We start from the raw sequence: 17,793 nt of genomic DNA, 5'->3' as shown, positions 1-17,793 counted from the left end.
TGTTTTCTGTGGTAATTCTTCATGCTTCCCATGATCCACACAGCCACAGCCAACAGCTTCCCAATGAGAAATGGGCTGGAAGCCACATGCAAATGGCCTCTGAGGGCCACACTATGTGAAGCGAAGCGCAAAAAAGTTGGGCTTTTCTGATTTTTATCTTCACATATTTGCTTGCGTTCACTCTTCTTCTACCCATCATTACCCGTTTACTTGGAAATATCAAAAACCTTGTGTGTACATTTTTGCATATCATATCTTCTCTTGAATAACTTCAGGTTTTGATAAATGCAAATATGATCACAAAATATTTTCTATCTTTGTACCAAATACCCACAGGTGAATGACAGATCAAAACATTCAGGCAACAGACCGTCTACGCTGGCAATGTATTACAGGCAGAATCAAAAATAAATCATACTCCATGAAGATAGTATGGCAACCAACCCTCATCTGGGAATTTCCCTCAACTTCTTTAAAGAGATACGCCCTGCGTCATGAATAATAAAACCAATGCCGCAGACTTGTCTCAGGCCAAAGAAAAACAGCACAGCACTGACTTTGGATTCCTTGATTTGGCAAAAATGGTCTCAGCCTTCCAGGGGGCACTATATCTGACTGTGAACAGTGCCATTTAAAACAGGGGTAGGACAGCAATCAGGGTTTCGTTTTAATAAATATTCCTTGCATAAAAGCTACTATTGCAGTAATGGTGCAAAACACAGCGGTAACCGGATCATTACTGTGAAAAACCTGTAATATTTTAGCAGCGAGGCTGTGCCCCTGAAGCACAGATCTGCCCATGGGCACCTGTGGGAGGCACTATGCTTCTATGAGCCAAAACATCTCCCCAAAGTTCCTGGTGAGCAAGAGGAACACACCTGCTATGGCACTGATTAGGGGAATTCTGCACATCTCCCAGCCAGACCCACTGGCCATTATAAGGAAGTGGACTGGCTTTTCTGCAGCCTTTGGGGTAGTTTGCATGTCAGGGGGACTAAAAGGGAGCATTTCCTGCATTCGGGAGAGCTCCTGAACTGCAAATGGGACCAGTGTCTGCCTGGAGAGTGTGGGGGGAAGGCTTCTCATGCTGTTTCTCTAAACCTGTGCATGTGTGGAAGTGCCAGCTCCAGTCCAGCCCTTGATGACCAAACTAAGCTGATGATTAAGGCTAAGATTTTGTCATGGATATTTTTCAGTAAAAGTCACGGACAGGTCATGGGCAATAAAGAAAAATTCATGGAAGCCCGTGACCTGTCCCTGACTTTTACTAAAAATATCCATGACCAAATGGGGAGCAGCTGGGCAGGTGTGGGGGCCAGCTGGGAGCTGCAGAGTCCCCCGTGACTTCAGCCTGCAGTGGCCAGGAGCTGCAGGGTCCCTCTGCTGCCCACGGTGGCCGGCAGCTGCGGGGTACCCCCGCTGCCCTCAGTGGCTCAGAGCTTGGGGGGGTCCCAACAGCTCCCAGCCTGAAGTTACAGAGGTCTTTGGAAGTCACAATTGTAGCCTTACTGATGATCTTTTCCGTACTATGGTTTCAGCAGTTAGTTACAGCTGCTCACTGTAACACACAGTGTTTAAAATAATATTCCTTTGCCAGTTATCTAGCACTCTGGACCCTGGGCTTTCAGAATGCAGATTGTGAGGAGCCAGACAACATCCCTGAGAGGTCATGAAGTGTTGTTATCCCCACGCTGCAGACCTGGAAGCTGAGACACAGGCTGTGGCTACACAGGGAAATTGACCAGAAGAGCTATTGCAGAATAAATTATTCCAGAATTGCTCCCAGACTGGTCATATTATTCTGAAATAAAAGTAATTTTTATTCCAGAATAGTGTCCAAACAGGCAACTATTCTAGAATAGCGACACTGGTCAATGTCCCTTGTAGACAAAGCCATAGAGTTGTGAAATGACTTCCCCACAGTTCACACTGTTAGTCTATGACACATACAATCTAACTCAACCATAATATTTGAGCTTGATGCAGGAATTCCTGAATGAACTTCTCTAGCCTGCATTATGCAGGTCAGACTAGATTATCAGAATGGTCTGTTCTGGCCTTGGAATCTATGAGCTGGGAACAAAACCCAAGTCTCCTGATTTCTAGTCCTGTGCTTTAACCACAAGACCATTCTGCACACTTTAAAGTGCCTATACTGACCCAGGTCCACTGGTGCTTGGCTGGGGAAGGGTAGTTTTATCATAGGGTTTTGTTGCTTTTACTCTAGGAAGGTAACAAAAGAAATACATGAGCGCTACAGTCATGTTTGTGGGAGGTAACTTAACACACATCTTGACTTCCAAAAAGTCTGCATTCTTCTGTAGATATACACAATCCCATTTTCATGTACGGTTCTAGTCTGACCTTTCAGTGCACTATTTTATTCAGCTTCTCTAATTCTAAAAAAAGGAGCCATCTTCTATTTTCAAACAAACAAAATCTTCTTTTCTTTAAAACGTACAAACCCTATGATATTTTATACTGTTCTGTAGCTCAAATATAAACAAAATGCTTCCTCTTCCCCTAGCAACCCCAATTTCCTCTCTGCAAAAAAAAAAAAATCTCTCAATTCAGATCATTACTCAGGTTAAGAAGCCAAGTTTCAAGCTCAGGCTCGATCGAAAGACTTTCCCCACTGGTTTCCCCTCCTCCAACGAGAAGCTGCTGTGACCAACCCTTCTAAAGAGGAGAATTCAGTCCAGAAATTCTATATAGCACTTAGCCCAGTGTAGAGTGACTACTACTTCTCCTTCAGCTGTGGGATTCACCTCTCAACCCTCCTACCAAGAAAATTAACAGCCCTAAAATTGTTCTTTTCTGTTTTAAAGGTTAAGGGCCAGAACCACAGCTGGTGTAAACAAGCAGAGCTCTAGTGACTTCAGTGGAGCTCTGCAAATTTGTACCAGCAGAGAATCTGGCCTTAGATGGACTGTAATCCTCCAGCAGCAGAGTTGATGCTGGCTTGGGTTCACTATCCAGGTGCCGAGTGTTGGTTTAGCTAAGCTCTTCTAACTGAAAAGGAGAGAGAAACTGGAGATTGCTTTGCTTTCTTTAGGCAACCGATAGTTCATTATTTCTCCCCAACAACTGCACTTTATGAAAATGTTTCTTCATTTTTATTTTTGAATCTTCACATTTTTGTCTCATCTTTGCCCTTGCTGGTTTTTTAATTAATGTTACTAGATTTCCTCAGAAGGAAACAAAACCAGAAAATAGAATAAAGGGCAGGAGGAAGCGAATGAAACTCGTGGGCAGCTATTTAAAGAGTCAGTGACGCCTCATGGAAAACTCCACAACGCATTCCAGCTAGCGACAATTCTGCTGCTCCAGCCTCAGGTCAGTTATTTGTTTTCCTTGGGTTCCTTATAATTACAGGCACTGGCATGGAAAGACATCTGTTTATTGAGAATTCATCCACTCATGCTGCTCATTCCCCAGGTGATGCTGGGATATGGTTTGTAACATCTGAATCATTTCCACAGCTCCCGGATGGGACGTCACTGGCAGAGTGGAATTTCACATGTGTGGGGTGGGAACACAGGGGCTTAGCTAAAGAAACACAGAAACTCATCAGGAACAGAGATGCACATATTAATAAAGAGCAAGGCAGCAAAATACGAAAGCAGGGGCTACGGTAGACCTGCCAAGTGTCATACATGCATCATGCATGACACCCACACATTTGGCAATTCTGTCAGGCCTGTCCACATATCTGGTAAAGAAAAGTTTTGAGAGAGAGACAAAGACATCCTCTACTGCATAGTACCCTGTAGCCTAGGGTAAGGGCTAAGGGACACCGAGCTGCAAGCCAGGAGACAATGAGTCCTACTTCCCATTCATTCATTGTATGCTGTCAATAGCTCTGTACATTTCACAACCCATATTCTTAGCTAAGCCCTTGGTCCCCTACCTGATGAGGCAACTGTCATTCGTGCACTTTACAGATGAGGTCACCTTAGGCAGTGCTGCTTCTGTGACAAACCGAAGTCTTATCCACATTACCACACTGTCTTTCAGAATGGATGTACCGAATTATGTGCTTGGCTATCCTGTCTTGAACTACTCGACCACACTCTGCTCCCAAGGCCAGGAACAGAACTTGGGAATCCTGGTAGCTGCTGTCTCACAAATAGCTGTCTAGCCCACTGGCAAAGTGTGTCAGTCTTCTTCTGCAGCTGGCTCCACTTAGAGGATAACAGCCTACGTTCACCACCAATTGCTCAAATAAAAGAATTCTGTGCTGTGGATCTAAAGGGCCTGAGTTCAAGACCTGTTAGCAATCCTTGTGGAAAACAACAGCATGTGGTCATGGACTTAAAGACAGTATCAGTTTTGTCCTCATGGGCTCTGCAAGGTAGGAATCTACCCCAATGCGGACCGGCTACGGAGCACAGGAGGGGGATTTCCCTTTGGTGCTCTCCAGCAGATGGGCAGCAATGGAGTCCCTTGGTTGGATGTGGGAGCATGATAAGAAGGAGCTTAGGGAGCCAATGGGTTTATGTGGAAAAAGGCAAAGGCTGGATCTACTTGGAATCTGCTGATTCGCACCCCCTCCTCCCCTCCCCCCAGCCCCTAGTTGTACCATCAAAATAGAGAACAAGTGTATCTGTTCCTAAGCACATCAAACACACCCAAGACCTTGAAGCAACCATACTGCAAAACCCCAAATCCAATGTCTGGATCCCACTGGACCAGCCAATTTTGGCTTCAATTCCCAGAATTCCAGTACCTGCATAAAGAACAAGTCTAGTCACTCCTATGCACCAATAAATCTGAACCTCAAAGCTTCCTGGTGCAACAATGCTGCAAAAACCTAGATCCATGGGTTCTTTTCCCGGAGACCTTCTAAAGTCTGCAGGAAGAGCAGAGGAAGGGCCAGCTGAGTTTGGTGGCAGTGGGTTGGGGCCGGGAAGCCATGGATCCCCTGAAATTGAAATCTCGTTTGCATAGAAAACTCTATACACCCTATGTATAAAGTTTATCATGTGTTTGAAAACACATGTGCTGAGCTCATAGAGTTTGCCACATAAACTGGTGCACTTGTGCCCTTGAAAACTCCAGACCTAATTCTCCTATCTTGCACCTTGTGTCATTATTTACACCTGAGCTCTGCAGATGTAAAATGCCACCAGATTCCCCACTCTTTCACACCAATGGTGGCATTTTACACTTAACTTTACCCAGCTGTCAGTGATTACACAAGCTGCAAGGCCACAGACAAATGCAGCCCTCTCTGTGCAGCGTACATACATTTTTGGGGTGTGGGGAAAGGCTGAATCTTGCTAATTATTTCCTCCCAGTCAAGAGCTGCTGAATGGTTTCTTCTCAAACTCTCCAAAAGAATAGTGCCCCAATTCAGTAACGTTTTGTGCAACTGAAATCAAGGGGTTAGAAAAGAAACATTTAGGCAGCCTTAGATTGGTTACCATTGAGCCCGCTAGGGAAAAAAAACTTCTCAGAATTTTTCCATCAGACGTAGCTCTATGTACGCAAAAGACTCCTCTGCTCAGCCTCACTGGGAACATTCTCAGCCTTGCACAGCAAATAACCTTCCCTCGCCCAGTTGCACAAGGAAATCTTGCTCACCTGGTGGCTACGGAAACTTTTCTGCATACAGAAATGGACCAGCATGTTGAGAACATGGCTAAATTCAAGCACCTGGGAAAGCCAATACTACAGTACCTGTGCCTGGCCTGGGGTTAAAAGGAGAGTCTTTGTCTTGGCTGCCAACTGAAATCCTGTGATATGGTGGGGAGTGAAGGTTTACTGCACATTTACTTGGGCCTGGAGACAGAAGAAACTAGAGGAAAACTAGCTATTTCAGTGCAAGAGGAGTGTACCCAAAACAACTGTTGAAATTCACCATTGATGTATTGCAGGGAGTTCTCAGGAGACCTACCACCAACTTGAGAGGATGGCTGGGCTGATTTCCCAAACCCCGGTACAGTCCCTGTTTCTCTGATTACTGCTAGACCATCCATGTCAGAGACACCTTATCCCTGGCACTCAGGAAATATTTCTCAACATCACATTTGCTTTTGCCTTTGGAATAAACATCAGGTATTTCCAAAACATTTTCTCAGAGGATTCTCTTCTTTGTATCCCCCTAGAAGTCCTGTGTACATAATCTCAAACACCCTGCAAACTGTGCTAGCTGAATACCATGCTATTTTCTCAACAGCTCTGTATATTTTTCAAGCACAAACTCTAAACATTTCTGTTTGCCCAGTGGTTCTGCCTCTCTCCTTAGTTGTGGCCATGAGAACGTGATTTGTTTAAACGGGAAAACAAACAAGTAGAGTCTGCAGTCCCTCTCTCCATTTTCTCTGCCACACTTGCACCTGAGGCATAGGCTTATCAGGACAGAGGGGAAGGAAAATTTGTGGGAGCTCCTTATTAAAGTACCAAGAGTATAACAGCTGCAGCAGTGCCTGACAGTATGCTGCCAGGGCACATACCCATTCCTTCAATAATCCACGTCTGACACTGAGAAATCAGAGAGATCCATATCGTAGATGAAGATTAAAAATAATCTATTAAGAGTACAAATTATTCAGTCTGCTTCTCTTACACTTCAACAGTCCTGCACAGAGATGAAGGTGAAGTCAACAGAGTCCAAACATTCTCTACAGGGGGAACACTGGGGAAGCATCACTGCAAGTGAGAGCATGGTGTCCCAGATTCCATGAATGTAAAACTGCCACAAGGACAACTTTAGGGGGTTTACAGCTTCCCCAGCACTTTAATTAGTTAATAATTCAATTAGGACTGTTCGTTTTGATGCACAATTAGAGTTTCCCTACCAAATTGTTTTATTTTACTTTTTTCCTTTTCTAAATAATAATTGAAATGAATGTTGTGCTGGAGAAAGGAGCCAGATTGAAAGCCCCAGAGAAAGAGACTCTCTGTCCACAGAACAGGAGCAACCCAGAAAATAAGAGCATATGTTTCCCTTGTTCCACCCCACCATGTGTCCTTCAGTCCTCCACTAGAAGGCTCCCTTCTAAGGCTGAGTGGGATTCACTCAGCGCCCCTCTGCTGAGGCTGTCAACAAGGGGGCCAGTTAGTGCCATTATACAGTAGTAGGTTTTTTGGCTTTTGAGATGCCCCATCATCACCCCCCAGTCCTCAATTCATTTCAGGCAGGCTACAGTTTTACTCCTATCAGAGAATTGGATTCTGACTGTGCTGTGTATATTATTCTATGGGAAACAGAATGTAAAGTTTCTATGGCATTGAGGTTGTGTGAACCCAGCAGACAATGACAACTGCTAAGGAACATTAGTAGGTCTCTTCTGCCACATGCTCTAGGGGATCCCTGAAATGTACTAATACAAGTCAGGACAGGGACAAGAGCTATAAAGGAGGGGATGTTGGGGCATCCAGATGCCTGCTTTCCAGATGATAAAGGCTAAAAGTGTCCTTGCCTGCTGACAATGATAATGGTCAAACAGACGAAGTAAGTGCTCAGAAGCCATGAGCTACCTATCAGCAGTAGAGCACAGTTCAGCTTCTATTGCTGACACTGCACGTCACCATGTCAATTGCCCCAACCATTTTCACTTGCCAGAGTTTTACTGGGCCAGAGACACTTTTGTGGTAGCTGCACAATTAGTCCCAATTCTCAAAGGCTACAGAAAATAAATAAATAAAAATACCCAGTCCTTCTCATCAACACCGTATGTAGAATAAATATCCACACGTTCGCATGCAGCAGTTCAGTGCATGTCTGCATTTCAGAACACACCTCTGGCTGTATTACAGGCGCTATTAATTTCCATTGAGAAGGATTAGGGAGCTTAAATCATTACAGCTCATTTACACAAACTTCATACATTTTTAAAACTACCTCATTTTATGCTGATGTGCAGGTGTTAATCTCCCATGAAATATTGAAAAGAATAAAATGCCCAACAGGTTCAGCCCTCGAAAGGCCCTTTACTCCACTATTCTAGCAAAGTTTGCCACTCTCTCTTACTGCACTCGTCTTGCAGATATTTTCTGTCTCCAGGTTTGGAAAGTCGGTTTGATACAAAGCCTCCCTGCAGAACTTTGCTAAAGTTCATCTTCCTTTCCAAATGCAAACAGAGGCATCCGATGAAGTGAGCTGTAGCTCACGAAAGCTTATGCTCAAATAAATTTGCTAGTCTCTAAGGTGCCACAAGTCCTCCTTTTCTTTTTGCGAATACAGACTAACATGGCTGCTACTCTGAAACCTTTGCTAAAGTAGTTACATATTTTAATCAGCCGTTGCATGACAGTATCCCCATTATTTGCCACTTGCTTTCTTCTACTAACAACCCCTCCCCCTCCAAAAAAACCCAGCCATTCCAGATTGATGGCTCCCAAGCTGCCAGTGCTACCCGGTACCACCAGTGACAGTCCCAGACAGGACTCCCCGAGAACATCAGTTATACATGCACTTCAATTAACAGTCAAACTGCAGTTTATTTATTTGCCAGTATTGGCACTTGGGTTGCCTGGCGAAGGATCAAGAGAAACAAGCCATTCATGTTTACAGTATACAGGAGTCCTACATCCAGTAACTCCTGGTTACTCATTTACAGTGACCTCATCGGGGAGACATGCCTGAGTGTTACAACTGCCCTTACTTCACTTCTGGGCAAACTGCTGCGCCTATCTCCCCCTCCCCCTCCCCCCACCTGACCACAGCTGATAAAAGGGAAAGAAACCCTCCCTGAACATTCATTGCCTAATCAGGATTTCATTACCTGCATTGACTCTGCTCCCATGCCCCCTGCATTGCAGCCTTCTCTCTCATGACTGTGGCTTGTAAGAGACAGGAACCCTGAGTCTCCAGGGGGATGTTCTGATGGGCTGTAATAGAAAAGGTCACTTTAAAGCTCCTTATTTGGGCAGTGATGTAAAGGGAAGTTGTTCAGTCAGCACCACCCACTTTTTCCATTCACTACACATTGTTTCCTGTTGTCAAGCAGCTGCTGTGGCTTTCGGTACAGACAAGGGAATCCTTCAGCCCTTGGCTGGCTCTCATGCATTGCACAACTTGTTAACAGCGCATTTCTGAGACAACCATCTCCCGGGCCAACCTCCTTATACTTCTAGCAAACATTTCTTCCTTTAAAATTTTGCAAAAATCCATCAAATCTTGACAAGAGACAGTGATATAAAAATCTCTCTCTCTCTCTCACACACACACACACCGCCCCTCCATCACAAATGCTCACTTGTTAGCAGACTAGTGCCACCTGAAAGTTGCTAAGTGAGACTGTCATCACAGTCGATCTGAGAACCAATCTGCAGCAGTGGGTACAGATCAGACTGCATCTCGCTGCAAGTCTCTCTTAAGGAGCCCGCCCTGCCTCCGGGCTGTAAGGTGCTCAGACACACGCTGGCAGGTGCTACAGAACTATCTAAAGAGAATAAGACAGAAGAAGGACTGTCTGCCCCAGCAAGAATCACTTGCCAAATCCCAGTAAGGAACTAATGGGCTCTGGGCCCAGTGCTGCCTGCAGAAGAGCCTCTCTCAGGGACAGACACCCTGATAAGGGATGGGCAGATCGGCCTGAAGCCGAGCCACGCTGGAGTCCCGGCTACCAGCTGACGGGACTGGCCCCGTGGCTCAGCGCTAGTGCCGCGGAGCGGCCGCCGTGGGCTCTGGCGCTCGCCTCACGCCAGCCAAACGCACTTACCAGGAGGACGCAGGCTGAGAGCGGACAGCAGCCCCCGGACATGCCCTGCAGGCACCCGCGGGTCCGCTCAGACCCGAGCCCTGTGCACGCGGAGGCGCTGGGGGAAGGAAGAAAACAATCAGAGTGTGTGTGTGTGTGTGTGTGTGAGTGTGAGTGTGTGTGTGCGCGCGCCCCTACCCTCCCCGCCCCCACCTCTCTACCGCAGGCTCCGGCGTCTCCCCCTCTCCATCCTTCTCAGCCTGCCTCCTCTCTCCATCCCCACATCCTCCTCCCGCGCCTCTGGCCGCCCCCCGCCCCGTGACACGCGCCCTGCCCCTTGCGCTCCGGCGTGTTTGCCCGCCGGCAGGGCGCGGGCTCAGCCCGGCCCCGGGTCACTCCCCGTGCGGGGCCACGGGCCGGGCAGGGCCGGGCCGGGCTCCGGCGAGTCCGCAGCTCGGGGCAGGAGGACTCCGACCCGCAGAGGGGTTATCACCTGCAGCCCACGCCCCAGCCGGAGCTCGGGCCGAGGCGTGGGGACGGGGCACAGCCCAGGGAACCGGGAGCTGAGCCAGGAACAAGTCTGTGGCCCCTAGGAAAAGGGGGGATTTTGACACGTGTTCGCTAAGATGTGCCTGCGCTGGCCAAGGCAAGGGGGAGTTTTAAGAGGTGTGAGCTGGTTCCCAGGATTTATCCTGAGCAGCTAGCAGGGTACAACTCCAGCCTGCCCGGCGTACAGTGGGATCTGGACCTTTCGCAGCTGACCCGTGATAACAGATGGTGTTTTTGTTTTATTGTGGACGTGGCCTTAGAGGCAAAGGTTGGAAGATGTGAAAATGCTGCCCCTCTCAGTCTGGGTCGGGCTGTCTACTCCCCTGGGAACTGGGGCACACAGTCTCTTCTCCGGCAGTGTCAGGGGGAGAGCCCTGCACACCCCTCCTTGGAGAGAGGGAGGGACAGGCTACAGGGATCATTAACGTCGGGCTTCCACCACAGGAGGCTCTCCAGCTGGAAACAGAACGGGTACCTTCACAGCAGCACAGCACAGAAGCCACCTGCATCTGGCAGCCACTTTGCACCTCCCCTGCCTAGCACAGGACACACCCACTTACACTGGTTGTATGGCAAGGTCGCAAGGGGACTCCTACCAGAGCCTCCACTGACCCACCCTAAGGCCAGCCTGCAAAGTCCCCAATCTGCAGGCATTGAATCACTTGCTCTACGCTGTTTAGCAAGTGCTCTCCCTTAAACAGATCCCATGCCAGCATGCAGAGCTCCTGAGCTGTTGGGAAGTACCACGAGGCTATGCCATGCTTCCAGCCTGGCCTCCACTGTGTGCAGGATGAACCAGGGAGGGGAGAGTCCTGCTGGGAGCAGGAAAGTCTGAAGCCCTTAACATTTGGTTATACGACTAGTTCCTGACACTACATTCATTGCACCCTGCAAGCCTCTCTCTGTGTTGCTTGGCCTTGCCATTCAGAGAGCCCTGTGTGCCTTATGAAAGCAGAGCAACTACCTACAAGTATGAGAATATCTCTAAATTGCCCTGATCACACATTAGCCACAGCTGTGGGAAAGGAGCCAGGCTTCCAATTTCATTTTCACTCAGACTTTACATGTGGAAGCTTTCATGAGTGATGACACAACAATGACATCAAATCAGCGTTTCCACAGAATTGCTCCATGAAGTCTTGAGGACACCGAACTCGGCCCACAGACAGAAAGCTGTGGGATACCTGTGTGCCTGACCTTACATGCTAAACTGTGTGAATGGGCAGTGTGCCTATGCCATCCTCAGCAGAGCGCACACGGCCTGGGACAGTGTCAAAACTTATCCTTATTCCTGGGGTTTGGCCTTACTGGAAACACAGAAATACTGCCACAACATAAACTGCATTCTAAGTGTCCTCCCCAAGACTAGGAGTTCCCAGGGTTTCCTTTTGGGACCTCCTCTGCCCTAGTATCCTAGTTCTCTACACCCCGAAGAGGCACTCTCGGACCCTTTACATTCTGGATGGAGCTAACCGGACCTCCAAGCCAGCATGACTCAGCAGTAAATACCCTGAATCTTCACACCAACTTTTAGCACCTACACCTACAGCAATACAGCAGAAGAGCCCTGGATTCCTATACGGGGCTTTAGACTCTGTCGCTGTCATAGATTAGTAAAAGGCACGTTGGGTGGATGTACAATACACACATGTTAAGAGGCCCACCGTATAATAGCTAAGAGGGGGACTTGTTCAGGAGGGATTTGGCATTATATTTACTTATCAAGAACTTCGGAGGGGGGAGGGGGAGGAAGGGGATTAAGTCATTGCCACTGGTGCCCATAGCTGAACTGAATGGATTACCTTTATCTTTACAGGGGCAGACAAAATGTTTCATTGTAAAGAAAGGACGTGGCTGCAATAAGACAAAATGATCAGCCAAGGGAGACCTGTATGGGCTTGTTCCTGTTCCATGTGGTGATGGCAATGGATTTCAATGGGTGTTTTTAGTGGCTCCCATATTCTATCAGGTTTCCAAGATGATGGATATAATGCATGGATTTAAGTCCTGAGATGATCTCAGAAGACAAAGCAACACAATGTTGAGCTTTGAATTCAGGCAGCTGTAGGAAATCATGTTTTTTTACAAACCACAAGAATAGCTTTGCATCTAAGGCCAGGTCTACACTTAAAACTTTTGCCCGCATAATAATGTTGGTTAGGGATTGATTTTTTTTTAAACAATATTTCCCCACAGCGCAGACAAAGATATACCAGGGGGAAAAGTGCTTTTGCCACTAGACCATATTTTGTTCAGGAACCAGTATAAGCTGTACTGGCAAAGCAATCTTTTGCCATTATAAGCTATGTCCACGTGAGGAGGCTTTGCTGATATATCTATACCTTTATTACTATACTGGCAAGCTTTTTTCTAGTGTAAACTATGCCTAAGACAAATACCCACTATTTTAAAAATCATTGCCAAGCCTTCATTCCCATCCCTCTGCAGGCTTTCCAATATCAGGGCAGTATTAAAGCTGTGTGAGGTCCCTATAATGGAAATAATGACTCTGACAGGCAAACAGTGGGATATGCTTTTCTGGGTGGACATCAATGGAATTGTATTTCTGTTCAGTAAATAGAAAGCAGCTCTTCAGGAAAATTAATCATTGGAAATCTACCACCAAAACCCCACGCTGCCCGGTCCCCAGTCTGACACAGCACCACTTCACTTCATCCCCCAAATGTTTCAATATCAGAAATGACAAAACAGCAGCTAAGCGTACAGTAAAAATACATCCGTTTTGTGTGTGTGCACTGACTAATTCCTCAGGGCTCCAACTCAGCTCCTTGCATTCATGGCAAAAAGGAGGGTTAGCCTGTGAAAGAGGGGTGGTTCTTATATTTAATTTTACACACCCACTCTCTCTCTCTCTCTCCGCTAAATTCACACTTGATGTAAGGAGGTGCAGCTGCAGTGACTTCAAGAGAGTTGCACCCATTTACTGATACACAAGGTGTGAATTTGACCTCTGTCTCTCCAAAGATGGCTAAGTGGCAAAGCCTTCACTGTGTAGGTTCACACCAACCAGAAAGATCCAAAAACAGCAAAACCGGAAGGGCAGTTATAGTGTAAAATCTGACTTGGTGAATAACGGGCCTTGGTGAATATTTCCCCTTACACTGACTCGTCCTGATCAAAATACCTCCATCAAAAGATTAGCTTTCCCAACAGCCAGAGCTGGAAACCCCACCTAGCAGCTGAACATCCAGCTTCTCACCAGTTAAAAAAATAAATAAATAAATGAGGCTGCATCTAGAACTGAGCTGAGTGTTGTGGTGCTCTGCATGAGACAGAACAGAGTCCATGCTGCTTCCTCATAGCAGGATCAGCCCCACAAAGCCAGCAGGAGTAAGAACATCTTGGTGTCGCTGAAGGTGGCAGACATGACTCGATGACGCACAGGGCAGATATGGGGAGCAGTTCCTTTTCTAACTCTAAATACACTTTAGTATTTGCATATTCACAGAATGAACTTGGTGCAGCTCTCACGCGAACGCTTTGAGAAACGCGAGGATACCTAACACAAGCAGATTTAACAGTCAGTTTGGTCTATCACTGACTCTAAGGCAGCGGGAAGAAAATCAGTTGTATTCCTATAATTTTGTAAGGTTCTCAGATGCCATGGTGATGAGTCTGGTAGAAATGACTTGATAAGATTAGCTAAGGAAATAGACAGATTCCCTCTGAAGCACGTGATTCTCTTTCCCTTCTTCTCACACAGGGCATGCTGAAAGGGTCTCTCAGGAGCCACTTGTTGAAATTCCACCTCCCAGTTTGATGGGAGGTGAGGAGATAATCTTGCTGCCTGTGATGGGAGTCCTGCCCTCTCTGCATGGTACTGATAAACCATCCCTACCTGAGAGCACTTAACCCCAGGGCTCATAAAAGACAGGTACTGAAGGGTGAATTGTTTGCCTTTGGAATGCATCGCATTACACCAAGCATCAGCTCTTTTCATGACATTTCCCAGGCGAAGTTTCCATCCATAGACCCTCTCTCACAAAACACACACATCACTCCAAGCTGCAGTCAATTGAACTCTGTGCCACATTGCCCATAAAGTCAGTATATTTTTCAGCTGAATAGTATAAACATTGTCATCGAAGTGCAATTAATACAAATGTGTTTGCCCAGCAGGTTTGCCTCTTTCCCTGGTTGGGAGAAAGTGTTTTCATTTAAACAGGAAAATAAAAGGAAAATTCCCCAGGGACTCTCCTCCTCCTGTCTGCAAACCTCAAGGATACATGGGGTTTAACAAAGGCTAAATGTGAACAGTTTTATGGAAGCCCTTTGTTAACATGACTGCCCTCCCAACAGGAAGACTGTCCACAATTCCATTATGGTTAAAATAACCATACTTTACTTCACATTCAAAGGCTAGACTTTTCCCTCCCCTAAGCATTTTGACAAAGTTTCCAGGGAATATCTCCTCATACCCCCTCATTCCTGCTTACCTTATCCTGGCCCAGGATGTGCACAAGTTGCCTACTGTCTTGGAGTCCTCTTTGAAGCTGTTTACAGAATGAAGGAAATTGCCCTGTATCTCTCTTGTTCTGACCCTTTCATTGTTTTTCCTAGTTCTCTGAAGTTTAATCTAGCACAGAGGTTTCCAAAACAGTGGTCCACAAAGCCTATTCTGGTGGTCTGCACAGTTCTGGTTGACCACATGCTTCTCTAACTGTCTTCCTTGTTTCCAGCTGCTAAATTACATTAACAGAAGCTAAAATTACATTAAATATTTTCCTGATGTTACTTTTCCACATAAGCAATTTCTGTAGTTGCCCAGGTATGCTATATAATTGTAAATGGACAGGAGGTATCCATTACAAAACACCTCCACTAAGGTTTGGCTTAACCTATGAAAAGATTTGGGAATCCTGTTCTAGAATTAGAGCCAAAAACTGTGAACTAGGACCCCTGGGTTTTTTTCCTGGCTCTTCCAATGACTCAGTATACAACTTTGGCCATATCACTTTATCCCTCTGTAATCGAGTCTTCCCTACCTGTCTCATGAGTATTTAGGATGACTGTGTAAAGTGCTATATGATCCTCAAGGAGTTATTACATTATAGGTTCTGCACTAGAACAGGGGACTGGGAATTAGCACTTCTGGGCTGTATTTCCAGTTTTGGAAAGTTTGGGACTTCAATGGTTGAAGGAGGAGTAACATTTTCAAAAACACGTAAGCAACTTGGGGCCCAGAGTGTTAATGGAATTTAGGAGCCTAGAGATGCAGAGAGGCACCTAGTGGGATTTTACAAAACAATCAATAAAATCAATGGGAGTTAGGCACGGAGGTGCTTTTGAAAATCCCACTGTCTATTTACATCTTTAGGTACCCAAATACCTTTATAAATCTGGCTCTAGGGGACTAAGGGCCAGATTTTCAGAAGTATTTAGACACCTAATTTCCATTGGTTTAAGTCACTGAGTTGCTTTTGAAAATTTTACCCTAGCACTCCTGGGTTTTATTCTCAGTTCTAATATTGGCTGGCTGTGTGACTTCATGTCTTCTCTCAGTACCTCAGTCTCTTCATCTGTAAAATGGGGGTGATAATGTTACCGATCTCCCAGGGGTGTTGTGATACTTAATTACTATTTTGAAAGCATTCAGGAGACTCTCCGATGGTAAAAAGAATAGTCCCTGCAAAGTCTCATAACTATTCCAGCATTTACATTAAAGACGCTTTAGTCCTGCTAAGTAACAGGCATGAGGAATCATTATGCCAATTTTAGACATAGCCCTGGTCTACACTATGAGTTTAGGTCAAATTTAGCAGCGTTAGATCGATTAACCCTGCACCCATCCACACAACAAAGCCATTTTTGTCGACTTAATGGGCTCTTAAAATCAATTTCTGTACTCCCCGACGACGGGATTAGCGCTAAAATTGACATCGCCGGGTCGAATTTGGGTTAGCGTGGACACAATTAGAAGGTATTGGCCTCCAGGAGCTATCCCACAGTGCTCCATTGTGACCACTCTGGACAGCACTCTCAACTCGGATGCACTGGCCAGGTATACAGGAAAAGCCCCGCAAACTTTTTAATTTCATTTCCTGTTTGGCCACTGTGGCGTGAAGTGCAGAGCTCATCAGCAGAGATGACCACGGAGTCCCAGAATCGCAAAAGAGCTCTAGCATGGACCTAACAGGAGGTACTGCATCTGACTGCTGTATGGGGAGATGAATCCGTGCTATCAGAACTCCATTCCAAAAGAAGAAATGCCAAAATATTTGAAAAAATCTCCAAAAGCATGAAGGACAGAGGCTATCACAGGGACCCACAGCAGCGCCACGTGAAACTTAAGGAGCTCAGGCAAGCCTACCAAAAAACCCAAGAGGCAAACGCCCGCTCGGGGTCAGAGCCCCAGTCATGCCGCTTGCATGATGAGCTGCATGCAATTCTAGGGGGTGCCCCTACAACTACCCCACATCTGTACGTGGACTCCTGCAAGGGAGTCTCCCCACGCAACAGGGATGAGGATTTTGGGGATGAGGAAGATGATGAGGAGGGGGAGGTTGAAGATAGTGCACACCAGGCAAGCAGAGAAACTGTTCTCCCCGACAGCCTGGAGCCAATACCCTCCCAACTCTCCCAACCCAGGCTCCCAGACCTTCAAGGCGCAGAAGGCAGCTCTGGTGAGTGTACCTTTGTAAATATAATACACCATTTAAAAGCAAGCGTGTTTAATGATTAATTTGCCCTGAAGACTTGGGATGCATTCGCGACCAGTACAGCTACTGGAAAAGTCTGTTAACGTATCTGGGGATGGGGCGGAAATCCTTCAGGGACATCTCAATGAAGCTCTCCTGGAGTACTCCCAAACCCTTTGCAAAAGATTTCTGGTGAGGGCAGCCTTACTGCATCCTCCATGGTAGGATACTTTACCACGCCAGGCCAGTAGCACGTAGTCTGGAATCACTGCAAAAGAAAGCATGGCAGCGTGTGGTCCCGGTGTTTGCTGGCATTCAAGCAACATCCATTCTTTATCTCTCTGTGTTATCCTCAGGAGAGTGATATCATACCTGGTTGAAATAGGGGAATTTTATTAAGGGGACATCAGAGGCGGCTGTTCCTGCTGTGCTGTTTGCCTGTGGCTGAAAAGAAATCATTCCCGCTGTTAGCCACGCGGTGAGGGAGGGGTGAAGCGGTCATCCCAGAGAATTGGGTGTGTGTTGGGGGGGTTAGTTGGTTTTGTGCTGCACGTTAATCCGAAGACATCAGCCCCTCCTTTTAAATGGCCAATGTGTCTTTTTCAATTTTAATCTCCCTTTTTTTCCTCCCGCAGCTGCAAATGTTTCAATGCTGTGACTAGCATCTCCGTCCCAGAGGCTAGTGCAGATAAGACGACGAAAAAAACCACACTCGCGATGAAATGTTCTCTAAGCTCATGCAGTCCACCCAAACTGAAAGAGCCCAGCAGAATGCGTGGAGGCAGACAAAATGAACACGAGGACAGGAGGGATGCGCGAGAGGATAGATGGCTGGAGCAACAGGAGACGTGGCAGGATCAAGAGGAAAGGTGGCGGCAGCATGATGAAAGGAGGCAGGATGCAATGCTGAGGCTACTGGAGGATCAAACTGATAT

The 17,793-nt window shown here is 46.5% G+C and overlaps 1 protein-coding gene across 9 annotated transcripts in view; it reads right to left on the bottom strand.

Moving 5' to 3' along the window:
- Window positions 1-17,793, bottom strand: part of HIVEP3 (HIVEP zinc finger 3) — a 468,378-nt gene that overhangs the window by 156,627 nt on the left and 293,958 nt on the right. For 5 of the 9 annotated variants that reach the window (XM_043532145.1, XM_043532143.1, XM_043532146.1 and 2 more), the window contains one exon: window positions 8,733-8,838. The exons of 3 other annotated variants lie outside the window; for them this stretch is intronic. The gene's annotated coding sequence lies outside the window, so the exon portion shown is untranslated. Of the gene's footprint in view, window positions 1-8,732; window positions 8,839-9,671; window positions 9,834-17,793 lie in introns of those variants that run through there. One more of the 9 variants, XM_037881590.2, reaches the window with a different exon arrangement.

The sequence above is a fragment of the Chelonia mydas genome, chromosome 19 (genome assembly GCF_015237465.2).
Source record: "Chelonia mydas isolate rCheMyd1 chromosome 19, rCheMyd1.pri.v2, whole genome shotgun sequence".
Classification (NCBI taxonomy): domain Eukaryota; kingdom Metazoa; phylum Chordata; order Testudines; family Cheloniidae; genus Chelonia; species Chelonia mydas.
This window is presented reverse-complemented; position numbering and strand designations above follow the sequence as displayed.